Source organism: Hylobates moloch, unplaced genomic scaffold, assembly GCF_009828535.3.
Source record: "Hylobates moloch isolate HMO894 unplaced genomic scaffold, HMol_V3 SCAFFOLD_5, whole genome shotgun sequence".
In the NCBI taxonomy this organism is placed as follows: Eukaryota; Metazoa; Chordata; class Mammalia; order Primates; family Hylobatidae; genus Hylobates; species Hylobates moloch.
The window spans coordinates 117,326,967-117,340,176 of NW_026652280.1; the positions used below are offsets into that span (position 1 = coordinate 117,326,967).

The following is a 13,210-nucleotide window of genomic DNA, read 5'->3' on the forward strand; positions in this document are numbered from 1 at the left end:
TAAACCAAGTCCAGAGTTTGGCAGGTAACTAAAAGAGGGTTATCACTTAGGTTATATAGCAAAAGTGTTGATGTATATTACACATAGTAGTATAAATAATAAAAAAGTAGTATTTAACTTAGATCATGGTGCTGCATTATGTGCATAACAGTGTTTGATATAGTATTGGTGGGCTGGGACCTACAACACTAAGGACTTAACTGTCAACACTGGGAAGACACAATCAAGAGGAAACACAGAGTTCCATGATTTCTTTTGGTGGCAAAAAAAAATCCTGAAGATTAAAGAAACATACTTCTCTACAGAAACATAAAAATCAATTGCAACATCTGGGCAGCTGTGATCCACCAGAAAGAAACGAGTCCCAACCTGAATTAAAGGGAAAGAGAAATCACATGGAATTTAATCCAGTCTCATCTAGAAAAGCTTCCCATTGGCCGGGCGCGGTGGCTCACACCTGTAATCCCAGCACTTTCGGAGGCCGAGGCGGGCGGATCATGAGGTCAGGAGATTGAGACCATCCTGGCTAACATGGTGAAACCCCATCTCTACTAAAAATAGAAAAAATTAGCTGGGCGTGGTGGTGGGCGCCTGTAGTCCCAGCTACTCAGGAGGCTGAGGCAGGAGAATGGCGTGAACTCGGGAAGTGGAGCTTGCAATGAGCCGAGATGGCACCACTGCGCTCCAGCCTGGGAGACAGAGCAAGACTCCGTCTAAAAAAAAAAAAAAAAAGAAAAGAAAAGAAAGAAAAGCTTCCCATTTAGGTCATTTGTACATAACTCCAATTCCTTCTCCAAGAGCCCTTCTAGGAGAGGTGCAAGGCCCCCCACACAGAGTGGAATGAGTGGAACTTGCGCCAGTAGCCCTTGGCCTGGGCAGTCCTGACGTAGTGCAGGACTCTGAGCTGGGCACAGAAAGCGTCCACCTGGTTCTCACTCTACAGAGCCTACTGCCTGATGCTGTCCCTCAGGCAGGAGCCTCCTTCAACACAACGGCCCCTCCCAGAAGGCTCTGTGGTAGTAACTGCTGTGGCCAGCAAGCACTAGACACATTGAGTGCCTCTGCAAAACAAAACAAAACTCCATTCTTGGGAAAGGCCTCTGGCACATTCCTTCTTAAAAACTCCCAAGATTGAGACCTGCCACAATCATTTTAGCCATGGTTTTCTCCAACCACCAGTGAATTATGGGTTTGGTTCATTTTAGTTTCAGATAGATGGCTTCACCAAAGAACTCTTGAAAGGATACTGATTAGAGAGGAGCAGGGAAGTAGGAGCTTGTGGTATATTATAAGGCTGGGAAAAATCTATGATGCAAACTCTTTCCACATAGCACTAGATAAAGATAAAAGACAATTATAATAGAATAAAAATAACTGTCTATGTGTATATCATTTAAGAAAAAAAGAGTGACTGTCTCTTTCTCTTAAATGTGTCCGAGGGCCAATAGCAAGTAATCGTAGACGTCGTGGTGTTGATGTGTTCATGGTTGGTTTCCAAAGCATCTTTAAATATTGCTATAGTTCCCCATTTCCCCCTCCCCCCTGCCTCGTGTGAGTATGTGAGATACTGAATGACACATGAACCGCCACTTACCCCAGCAGGAGAAATGAAAGCAAAAACACCACACCTCTTAATGGTGTTCAGGTGATCTGTCAGACTAATGGATACATATGCTAGTTTGGAAGCTGAAAGAACACCTGATGTTTGGGAAGGAATTCCAAGACTAAGGTGAATGGCACTTAAGCAAAATATTCTTTCACAAATAGGCTCGTGCTTAAATTCTCTACTGCTCTTGAAGGAGGGAATAAGAATAAGAGAGGGTCCTCCTGCCCCTTAGCTTGTAAAGGACGCGGACAACCTCATTCTGCAATGAATTCACTACAAACAGCCACATACACATTGATACTTTTTGTTTTTGTTCTCAACAATCAAAATACAAAGTTAAACACAATTGAGCCATTGTTTTGGTTATGCATAATGTGTATGCCTCCAAAAACAGAAGAAAAATAGGAAGAAGTACCCTCACTATAGGTTCCCCGACAAGTCTTCCGGCAGATCCAATAAAGGGAGACTCAGAAAAATCACACTTAGAAAGCTGCCCAATGAGGTATTTATGCAAAAAGAGTGGTTCTGGAGTTAAGAACACACTTTTATATTTCTCTGTTTCTCAAAGAGATCAGAAAAGTAAATCACATAAATTGCATTTTATTATTATTATTATTATTTTATTTTTATTTTTATTTTTTTTAAATATGGAACGCTTCACGAATTTGCGTGTCATCCTTGCGCAGGGGCCATGCTAATCTTCTCTGTATCGTTCCAATTTTAGTATATGTGCTGCCGAAGCGAGCACGCATTTTATTATTTTTTAAAAGAGCCTCTGCCCCTTTAGAAAAATGAAATGAGGGGAGACAGCCCACGGTGGGGGTTTTAATTGGAAGAAGTCCTCGGCCAGAAACAGTCCTGAATGTTTAACGTCTGCCTTTCAGGAGAGAGGTCTGAATTTTATCATCTGGGGGTGGGATGAAGGTGGGGGACTGAGCTGGAGGTCCTTAGGCTTGGTCAAGTGACAACACAAATCAAGGTGTCACTCAGGCTCCATAGCTGTGGATGGCTTTTAGGGTGTCAGATGTCTGGGAAGACAGAGAGAACAGAGCACTGCAAAGATATTTTATTCCCATCTACACCCTGAATAAACATGCTGGAAGTATTCAGCTTCAGGTCATGAATTTGACCTGCTGTAGAGGAGTAGGTTTTTTCAGGTTCTCTCATCAGCAACCCACCAATGCCCCATCTTTAATAGGTGAGGTTCCAATAAAGGTTATCTCTGCTCCCTTCCAGCCCTGACAGCCCAGGCCTATGAGCTGACACCCAGAGAAGGTAAAGAACTTGCTGTCCCTGCACAGTGAGGCAATGGTGTGAGTACTTGAACTTCTGCATCTTAAATCAGTTACTGCTTCTCTGCTTTACCCTGGAGTGTTTCCTTCACAGCTCAATAAATATTTCATCAGTGGTGACTCAATATAATCACCATCCCCCATGCCATCCCAGGCAGCTTACAACCTAGAGACTGTCACTGCTCTTTGACATATTCTGTCACTTTGCCTCCCCAGGTCACCATCCTCTCACTCGCCTCTGACTTTTCCCACAGGAGAGAGCTGGTCGAATAGTACAATTCCCCGATGTGAATGGGGAGAAGCTGGGGAAAGGAAGAATGATCTTCAGGCAGTAAGGGTAAGAGGAGCCACTTTTCCCATCTGAGTAAATACCAAGAGAAGATGAATGTGAGGCTCTTGGAGATTAGCTGTCTGCTGGGAGAGAAACACCTTCATTGATTAAATAGAAAATCTGTTCTGGAAAACATGGTCGTTGGAATAGCTCTTAGCAGATCCTTGCACCGGGCTTGTGAAAGCTAAACTGCCTTCTGCTCCCAACCTATCCCTCCCACTTGGGGGATTTGGAGAAAGGGCTAGGGAGAGGGAGAGGAAGAAGTGGTGCCCAGGATGCCACAGGGAGAGGAGAGTGAGCTAAAGGTAGAGAGTGTGAGGATATGGTCAGAGGGTTATGCCCCTGGCAGTCTTGGGCTGGCAAATGCAAGGGCCTTTGGGGGACAGTGCAGGAGCTGAAGAGGCAGGCATGAGGATGCTCTGGTCACGTGGACACTAGGGCCAGAGTCCTCTTGGCTCAGGCGCTGTGTAAGGAAAGAAATGTAGCTTCCTTATTGCCTGTCCACTCTCCCTCAAAACAAACACTCTTTTCTGTTTAAATAGTAGGAGACCACCCTCTCGGTAGGAGATAGCTAAAAAAGAAAAAATAAATATATAATAGGAGACAATATCTTGAGAAGGTGGAAATGAGACCCTTCCCCGCCCCGGGGGAAAGTGATAGGAAAGCTCAGCTAGAAAGCTCCCGAGAGAAAGTGATAGGAAACAGCCTGGACCAGGGCCAGAGAGGAGCAGGAGGAGAGAAGATCCATCAGTGCTCATGTCCTCGCGGGCAAGGAGGAACGTACTGACAGCTGGGATGTGATGGCAGACTGGTCTAAGGGTAGGGCCTGCGGGGAGAAGCTGCTAGCAGAGGGCATATGGGGTGAAGGGAATAGGGGGAGCAGAGCTTCAGGTAAAGGAGGAAGAGGTACTGTTTCTCCATTTCCCTTTGGGCTTTTGCTATTTAATTGAGTAATTCCTGGCCCCAGGGCAACTCTGAGAATTTCTCTTGCTTGCACTAGAGGTGTCACTTTATTACCTTAAGATTCTGTTTGGAGTTTTTCCTTCTGAATTTCCTCAAATGGCCCAGCTTTGCCTTGCCATTTTGGTGGGTTTTATTTTCTCCGCCATCTAATGTCCCAGGGGTCTCCAGACAAGCATACCTTTCTGAGAACCTCTGGGGAGTGCCTTTCTCTGAAAGCCTGGGCCAGGCCTGGGAAGACTCACACACAGGCTGAGATTTGAGACCTTGTCCCCTACCCCTATGACCTTCCTAAAACAAAAATCTCCCAGGCAGTATCTGAAATGCCTCGACATGAAGGGAGCTAATAGTAATTTCTCAGAAGAACATAGGCCCTTCTTTAGTCCTTGGATTTAAAATGCAGATTCCAAGGAGGATAAATTGTCTTGCCAGGTTGGGTAAATCTGTTGGTCAGGTAGCTTTTCTCCACTAAAAAAGAGATTAATCTGATTACATCTATAATCACCTGGAACTGTTCCACCTCTGAAATCTTTTTTTTTTTTTTTTTACAACTTCTTGTCCAACAGATACATCTAAAATCTTAATTTTAAATATACCACCCTCAGGATAGAAATCTGTTCGTTCAGCTTTTCCCCAAACCTGTCATTCTTCCTCAAGACCTTCAGCCCTAAACCTCTGTGAGACTACCAGTCCCTCCTGATGTCCCTTCCTTTCCTGCCTGGGTCCCTACTCCATGGTTGACCATTTGAGCTAACCTTCACCAGCCCCTTGTATTCTGACTCTGTATTAGTTTTCTGGGGCTGCCATAACAAAGTACCACAAGTTCAAGGGCTTAAAACAATGGGAAATGTATTCTCTCATAGTTCCAGAGGCCAAAAGTTCAAAATGAAGGTGTTGGTGGGGCCGTGCTCTCTGTGACGGCACTGGGGGAGAACCCTTCCTTGCCTGTTCCTGCTGCTGGTGGCTCCTGGCCTTCCTTGGCTTGTGGCAGCACAACTCCAATCTCTGCTTCCTTCTTCACATGGCCTTCCTCCCTGTGTGTCTGTGTCCTTTCCTGTCTCTTATAATGACACCTATCATTGGATTTAGGGCCCACCTTAATTCATTATGATCTCATTTCACATCTGCAAAGACCCTGTTTCCAAATGAGGTCACGTTTCAAGGTTCTGGGTAGACATGAATTTTGGGGAGACACTATTCAACCCACTATAGCCCCCTTTTTCCTTCTATTGCATTCCAAATTCCCCAAGCTTAGCTCAGGCCCACAGTCGGGCATCTATCTCCCTTTTGGCCTTGGGGCAGCTGAGCTCTGTTCTTAGCTCCTCCTGCTCTTTGCTGGTTTCAGTGCTTCTCAGCAAGAACGCCTCCTACAGCCTCTTCTTTCCTTTCCCTTGGGAAGTAGCACCCCAGAGATGGCTGAGGTCTGGGGCAGGAATTCCTCCAAATTCAAACCTTAAGGCGGGGCGCAGTGGCTCACACCTATAATCCCAGCACTTTGGGAGGCCGAGGCAGGAGGATCCCTTGAGCCCAGGAGTTTGAGACCAGCCTGGGTGACATGGTGAAACCCCACCTCTACAAAGAATACAAAAATTAGCTGGGCATGGTGGCTGATTTTTGTATTCTTGGTGCACCTGTGGTCCTAGCTAGTCAGGAGGCTGAGGTGTGAGGATTGCTTGAGTCCAGGAGGCAGAGGTTGCAGTGAGCCAAGATCATGTCACTGCACCCCAGCCTGGGCAACAGAGTGAGACCCTGTCTCAAAAAAAAAAATCCCATCTTAAGACCCCTACAGATGTACCATTAGTTTCACCTTTTCCCCCCTTTCCCATCCCATTGAAGGCCATGTGTTTCTGCTCTTCTTGGAGGCTATTCAGGCCCTCACAGCACTTGCCTGGTGTACAGCAAATTATCCTGACTGTGTTTATCTGCTTCCATATGCACCTTACTCTTAAGATTCTCATACCACTCTGCTGCTTAAAACCATTCATTAATTCACTCATTCATTCATGTGTTTGTTGCATATATATTGAGTGTCTGCTATGTTAGTACTCTGGCCTCATCTCCCACAACCAATGAGATCATTGACTTTTCAGAACTTACAGCATAGAAAGTTTTCCATGGCGGTCCTATAGGATTTCCATTCTAAAGTTTACATTCTTTAGGTTGGTGGATAACCCCCTTAACCTGGCCCTAACCTACCTCTGACTTCTGTCTCCCATTGCTCCCATCTCTAGCCCAGCCAAACTATTACCCAATGCCAGGCTCTTACACTTCTGTGCTGTGGTGCTTTCAGTCTAGTTGAAATGTCTCTGCCTTTTGCCTGCCTGGAAAATCCCTAGTTGTCTTCAATATTTAGTTCCAATGTTACCACCTCCTAGGAGCCTTCCTGGACAATCCTGTCCTGGACTCTGTCTTTTTTGCCACATAAATCTCTCATTGTATGAATCATGCTGCCTTGCAATGATTTGTTTACATGTCTATCTCTCTTTTCCCTTGAAGTTAAGGACAATAATTTATTCATTTTATATTCTCTATATCTGGCATAATGTAGATGTTTAATAAATGTTTAAGTGTTTAATAAAAGAGGTGGTGGGAGACCTCAATTCATCTGAGAGCAGAATCTGCCTAGAAGAGTTGGAACTTCTCCACCCTGCTCTAACCTCTGTACCTGACCTGTGTGTTCTGGGCTACCTATGGCCAAGGAGCATCAGTGGGCTAACGGAGTGTAATGGGCTGAATTGTGTTGGCCCCAAATTCAAATTCTGAAGTCCCACCCCTCCCTCATTCTATGGCCTTGTTTGGAAATGGGGTTGTTGCGATGTAATTAGTTGAGATAAGGTCTTATTAGATTTGGGTAGGCCCCTAATCCAGTATGATTGGTGTCCTTATAAAAAGGAGAAATTAGACATAGACACCCTACCAAGAAGAACACTATGTGAAGATGAAGGCAGAGGTCAGGGCGATGCCTCTACTTGCTGAGAAACTCCTACAGTTGCCAGCCCACCACTAGAAGCAAAGGAAGAGGCACAGCCCTCAGAAGGAACCAACCCTGCTAATGCCTTGGTCTTGGACTTGCAGCCTCCAGAACAGCCGGCCAATACATTCCCGTGGTTTAAGCCACTGACTGTGGCACTTTATTACAGCAGCACTAGGAAACTCATACAGGAGGTGACAGTGCTCAGATGAAACAGGACCTTCCACTTCCATGGCAAAGCCCTCATCTTTCGTGCCCATGCGCCATTTGATCTGCACACAAATCACTGAGCAGGTTCCTCAGCTATTATTATCCCCACCTTTCAGACGGAAAGAACTGAAGCTCAAGAGGGCCAAAGAAATTTGGCTATGGCTTTCTTTCTTTTTTCTTTTTTTCATGGGAGGAAGTAGATTTCAGTTTTGGTCTCTTTCCACTACCATATCAGGTTGCCTTAAGGCAACTTTGAAAATTCTAAAATATTAAACAGTTTGTGAAGTTACTATCATTATTCATAAAGGACAGCGTGAGGTTAGTCTTACCCTAGAGAGCCCCATTGTTGGCCCAAAGCATCTTGCCAGGAGCCCTATAGGACCATGTTTTCAAGGCCCCCAAAGAGCACAGGGCTGTTGGTCCATCCCAGCTCCTGGAATGGCTCATTGTACCCACCCTGCCTCCAGCTGAGGACCCAGGGAGAAGCACTGACCCCGATCTTGCTATCCCTTCCATTACACTCTTGCCAGAGGAGCTTTTTTCAGGGGTGGCCACTTCCCTCTCCTCAAGAGAATTCTGGGGACCAACGAGGTCAGGCCTGCTGTTGGCCTCAGGGTCACATCTCACCCAGACACCCCCACCATTCCCTCAGGTCTAGGGATGCTGCTCCCTCACCATGGGATCTTCTTTTTATTTTTATTTATTTATGTTTTACTTATGCCTAACACAGCATAAAGGGATTTCTTTTCTTTTCTTTTCTTTTTTTCTTTTTTTTTTTTTTTGACATGGAGTCTCACTGTGTCACCCAGGCTGGAGTGCAGTGCAGTGGCGCTATCCCGGCTCACTGCAACCTCCACCTCCTGGGTTCAAGTGATTCTCCTGCCTCAGCCTCCCAGTAGCTGGGATTACAGGTGCACCACCACATTCGGCTAATTTTTTTACTTTTAGTAGAGATGGGGTTTCACCATGTTGGCCAGGCTAGTCTCGATCTCCTGACCTCAGGTGATCCACTCGCCTCCCAGAATGCTGGGATTACAGGCATGAGCCACTGCTCCCAGCCAGGATCTTCTTTTTAAAGCTACCACCACCCACTCTCATTCCCCAGGACTCTCCTCACCCCTCTGGCTGCAAAGGGAGCTGGTGTCCCTACTGGCTCCTTCCTTTTTCTGCCCCTAAAGACAGACACACAGGTGGTTTTCCTTTTAAGCGTTTTTCTGTGGATCACTGCAGGGAAATCGAGAGGGGCTGATAAAAGGAATAATCTTTGATATTCTTTCAGTTGGGTCGCTGATTTTCTTGCTGGGCTGACAAGAGCAATCTTCCCTACTTGGAATCTTGGTTTTATTCCTTAGCGTGGGCCTTATCAAACCCACTTTTTAATGAAGGGAGAATGAAGAAGCCATCGAAGCAGACCTCTAGCTGCCAGTCAGGTCTGCTCTGAAGGCTGCCTATCTGTGGGGGCATGTGACTTCTGGGGCTTTCCAGATTGAGTAATGCTCAACCCACATGTCTGAAATTCTCCAAACACTATTCTGGCCCTGCTGTGATTCTTAGAGCAGAGGTTCTTTGCCTTTTTAGTGTAATGGATCCCTCAGCAACTTGGTGAGCCCTTCTCAGAATAAAGTTTCTAATGCAGAAAGTAAAACACATGGGATAATAAGGGAAGTCAAGTCTTCTGAAATCCTTATCAAAAACATTTTTCAAATTTTGTGATATAGTAAGTTTGGTTACTATTAGATAGTATAATATAACTTCATATCTAATAGCTATTGTTATTTTGAAGTAGTGGTGAATATATATGCTATTTTTGAGATGTCTAAAACAACTGTAATGTGTTACAAAAATATCCATAATTTCTATCGGTGACAAAGTCAAAAGTATCGTGAATACTTCTGTGATTTGCAACCTACATCTAAAATGGAAGGAAATCCTAATGTTTCATTAGTGATTGGTAAAAATAAAGATGTGGGCGGGCGCGGTGGCTCATGCCTGTAATCCCAGCACTTTGGGAAGCCAAGATGGGCGGATCACGAAGTCAGGAGATCGAGATCATCCTGGCCAACATGGTGAAACCCCGTCTCTACTAAAAATACAAAAATTAGCTGGGCCTGGTGGCGTGTGTCTGTAATCCCAGCTACTTGGGAGGCTGAGACAGGAGAATCACTTGAACCCAGGAGGCGGAGGTTGCTGTGAGCCGAGATCACACCGCTGCACTCCAGCCTGGTGACAGAGCGAGACTCCGTCTCAAAAATAAAAATAAAAAAATAAAGATGTAATACTATTTTTCCTCCATTGAGTTCATGGGCCCAGATTAAGAGCTCTTGCCTTGGATCTGTGCTTCTCAAACTTCCATGTGCTTCTGAATCATCTGGGCTCTGTTAACATGCAGATTCTGATTCAGGAGGTCTGGAGTAGGCTCGAGGCTCTGCATTCTTGACAAACTCTAGGGATGAATTTATCAAGCTGGCCCCTGAGATGGGCACAGTCTGGAAAGTATGGTACTGGGTAATGGTCACCACCTGGAACCATTATGGGAATCTGAGAGCAGGGGCATCAGCTGCTGGGGCCTGAGGGTGGGTTGGGGCCTTAAAGTGATTCCATGAACTTCACAGGCTTCATGGCAGTCTTGTGGTGACAAGGCCATTCCAGCATATCTCCTGATGAGGATGCAGATGACACTCTAACCTGGAATACATTCTCTCCACAAGGCTGAAGGGAGCCTGCAATCTTTTTAATGCTCCAATTAGAGCTTGAGCACAAGACCTTTCTTTTTGTCTGGTGAAATCAGGCTGGGCCAGTTATATGAGACTTGACTAAAGGCTTAGGAATAACAGAGAAAAAATAAATGCAGGCAATAGAATATGACCATAGAACACGACTTCAAGACACCCTGCCCACTCAGCAATAGGCTTTAAAGACAATCTTTTGTCCTTTAGGCAGAAGGGCTGGACCTTTAGACATGAAGCCCAATGAGAGAGGCAGCAGTCATTGTCAGAACATCCCTGAGGGGAGTATGAATCCCTGGGTTGGACGCAGTGAGGCCCAGGTCCGCTTATGTGCTGGTTTTGGAGGTCTGGGATTTCATTAAGAGAGATGGCAGGTCTCCCTGGCCCACCGCCCCTTTCCCACTTCCTGATTCCTGCTTACCTCAAAGTGGTGGATGCTGCCTTTGCACTTAACCTTCCAGGAGGCCACACCTACATGGGGCATTCCCTCTGCTTCCTGAATTATAGTCTGAGAATCCTCTTTGTCTCCATTATGGGCTCTTTCATCACTATTCACCCTATTGAAGGAGAGCCTCCTTTTACCCACCCAAACATTGTGGCCTTAAACTCACAGTCATGTTTGAATACAACACATTACATTTAATAACCATGCAAGAAAATCACACACACACTGCAAGAGGGTCTAATCTTTACCAGTCTTGATTTTGCACTTGTAATCTATCCCTCTCTGGAGTTTAGTTGAGGGCATGATCTTTGCAGCCACTCAGATTATACCACATACAAGCTGTCTGACCTTAAAGAATTTGATTAACTCAGTGTGCTAATCTGCAAAATGGGGGTAGTAAAAAGTGTCTACCTCATTTGACTATTGTGTGAATTCAATAAAATGATACCTGCAATTAGTTCCCTCTCTGGCACACAATAAGTTCCCAATATTAGTTGTCAACGTACTATCCTCACCTCTCATGGTAAAGTAATTATTTCAGCATTTAAGAAAATTTATTCTCTCACTGCAAGTACCATGCTTGTCACACAGTAGGTGCTTGATAAATGTTTTGTGAATAAACAAATTAAGCATATTCCCAAGGCTATTTCTGTCTGGGAAAGCATCCCTTGAGGCTCCTGACTGATGACAGTCACTGTAAGGAGGTCACAGCCCATTTTGATATATGATCAAGATATAACACTTGACTATTTCCCTTGATCTTTGTATCCCTGTGAAATCATCATTAATATCCCCATTGTATCCCAAGGAAACCAAGGCTCATGGAGGCTTAGTGTTGTGCGCAAAGTAACACAGTTAGCAAGTGGCTCCATTGAGTGATGCCTCAGCAGAAGCCCAATGTGTCCTGAAATAGCATATGAAGTCTGTCTGAGATCCAGGGGCATGACTTATGATTCATAAAATAACTATGTAGCTAGGGAGCTACAGAAAGAGATTGACAGAACCTGGGACTTAAGTCATTTTCAAGAAAGTACAACAGCTAAGCATTAACAGTTCATAGAAAAGACCCACTCTAAATGATGCTTTGTAAATGCATTATGAAGAGACTGGGAAGTACCCAAGTCCAAAAAAGGTCATCAGGACTAAATGTAGCTAAAGAGAGCTGGGGCCCAGTCAGTAGTCCCCAGTCTGACTGAAGGAAGCATAGGGCAACTGAAGATCTGGGTCTGCTAGGCGTCCAGAAAAGGGGCAGTCAAATAATACAACCAGTCAGTGTGTCTCCACTTCCACTGAGAGAGACAAGTGGCTCTGGACCAGACATCGTTAATCACAATTTCCTATCCCCTGACCTAAAGTCTCTTTGTTCTGAACTCAGTAAGCAATCTTCTGATTATTAGTTTTCTGGGTAAGCTTGGTACCAAAAAGGGAATACTTGGTAGGAATAGTCACCATTTTACATTTATCTTGGGCTCCTTAGTGCTATGGTTTGAGTTTGACCCCACCAAAATGCATGTTGAAACTGATCCCCAATGTGGCAGTGTTGGGAAGTGGGGCCCAGTGACAGGTGGGGACAGATCTCTCATAAATGGTTTGGTGGTAGTCAGCACTTGCTCTCTGTGAGACTGAACTAGTTCTCACAGGAATGTTCCCTTGAGAGTGGGCTTTAATAGACCCAGGACACTCCTTGAAATTTACCTCTTTGCACATGTGCACTTCCCCTTTGATCTTCCACCATGTCTTAATGCAGCAAGAAAGCCCACACAGAAGCCAAGCAGATGCCAGCACCATGCTTCTTGAACCTCCCAGCCTGCAGAACCATGAGCTAAATATACCTGTTTTCTTTATAAATTACTCAGCCTTGGGTATTCTGCTATAGCAACACAAAATGAACTAAGACACTCAGTCTCTTAGAAGTTTAGTGACTGTGAGTCAATCTCTCTTAAGTCATGTCCCCCAGTTTTTTACTGGACTCAGGTTCATCAGTCTCTTAGGGATTTAGTGACTGTAAGTCAATGGTTCTTGAACCTGAACAACTACGAGCATGCTTATAAATCCCATGTCTGGAACTGCAAAGCCAAGCAAGGGCCATCCCCTGGTCCATAGCAACCCTTCGAAGAAGGTGCTTCTACCCTGGGAGACATCTCCTCACTTACCCCACAGATGCCTGTAATGAGATCCCTCCATCCTCCAGCCTCTGGCCACGTGCCTGCAGAGCAGAGTGGTGTTCACAGTTCACTTCAGTGGGAGCACAGGGCTTCCTCAGCAGAACTGAGAGCTGACGGGGGTGCAAAAATAACAGGCTTATTGGAAGAGAGCAACATTACAGACACTCAAGCAGCCCTAAGTAGAGGAAAAACAGAAAAGCTCTCATCTTTTTTCCTACCCATGGTCAGACATGTAAGAGCCTCACTCCTCCCTACGGGAAGAGAAAGAAGCAGAGAGATGACAGGTGGAGTTAGATTTTCAAGGACACAGAAGGATTTGTAAACACTGGAGGCTGTCTCTCACTCAGGGAGAAGTCATCACAGGTGGGGCAGAGTCCTCCAGCTCCACTCAAGGGATGATATTTTCCTTTCATCTCTTTCTCCCCTCTGGGATCTAGGAAGTGATTGAGATAATTTACCATTTAATGTGGGCAGATGGCTTAATTAAGCTAAAGCGGAAGGCAT

General features: G+C 45.2%; 1 long non-coding RNA gene and 1 other non-coding gene across 2 annotated transcripts in view; one reads left to right on the forward strand and one right to left on the reverse strand.

Moving 5' to 3' along the window:
• Window positions 1-9,247, forward strand: part of LOC116469634 (uncharacterized) — a 55,998-nt gene extending 46,751 nt beyond the window's left edge. Inside the window, exons 3-4 of the long non-coding RNA XR_004248305.2 lie at window positions 3,115-3,235; window positions 7,045-9,247. This is a non-coding gene — a long non-coding RNA (uncharacterized LOC116469634). The remainder of the gene's footprint in view (window positions 1-3,114; window positions 3,236-7,044) is intronic.
• LOC116469941 (U6 spliceosomal RNA) lies at window positions 2,248-2,354 on the reverse strand. Its single transcript, XR_004248392.1, has one exon. It is a non-coding gene; the product is annotated as a U6 spliceosomal RNA (small nuclear RNA).
• Window positions 9,248-13,210: the final 3,963 nt, after the last annotated feature.